We start from the raw sequence: 896 nt of genomic DNA on the forward strand, positions 1-896 counted from the left end.
CATGTTAGCCAGGATGGTCTCGATCTCCTGACCTCGTGATCCGCCCGTCTCGGTCTCCCAAAGTGCTGGGATTACAGGCTTGAGCCACCGCGCCCAGCCAGCAGTAGCTTCAAGGTCAGAGCTCCTGGCTGGCAGAACTCCTAAAGCCTCAGTCATCGTGGGCCCCAGGGACTGCTTTGCCATCATCCCAGTCAGGCCTGATGAGTGCAGCTTTGAGCGCCTGGGGCCCTGGATGCTTCCAGTCCCGAGATGGATTCACATATATAGACCATTCATGATCTTTCTTCGGGCACCCTTTAAGTATGTTAGCTGTTTCCTGCTGGGCCCTGAATAACACATACACATTTAATTTTGCAGAATATAAAATCTACATACACACTTACTTTTTTAAGTAAACCTTTATTTTTCAAATTTACAACATGTCAATAACCAAGAACTTTAGAAATAATGACTTAAAATGTAGAAGATACTGAATAATTGTTAGTAAAATGTTTAAAACTAGTTGGAAGAAGACTATTTTTGGAGGAAAAAAGCGGTTTCTGCCACTGCCCATTAATTTTCCACTTTTAAAATAATCAAACTTTAATGCAAAAACTAATGTGCATAAGTAGAAAATGGAAATAGATTGTCTTTGCATATGCTTAAGCTGAGCACATTTTTCATTGCCTCCTTTGAGACGTTAACAATATTAAACACTGTCTTTACTGGAAAGTTCCTTCTGAGAAAGACAGGGATATTTCCTACATTCTGACAGTCTTCGTAACACATGGTAAACTCGTAACGCAACTCAGAGGCCTGAGCAGTGAGGTTAAAGTCGGCAAGGGCGCCTGGGCTGTTCCCAGGAGACTCGACTGGCTGCGTGGGGTCAGCGCCGTCAGGCACGGCGCGTCTTCGGA

The sequence above is a fragment of the Mandrillus leucophaeus genome, unplaced genomic scaffold, assembly GCF_000951045.1.
Source record: "Mandrillus leucophaeus isolate KB7577 unplaced genomic scaffold, Mleu.le_1.0 Scaffold556, whole genome shotgun sequence".
Taxonomy (NCBI): Eukaryota; Metazoa; Chordata; class Mammalia; order Primates; family Cercopithecidae; genus Mandrillus; species Mandrillus leucophaeus.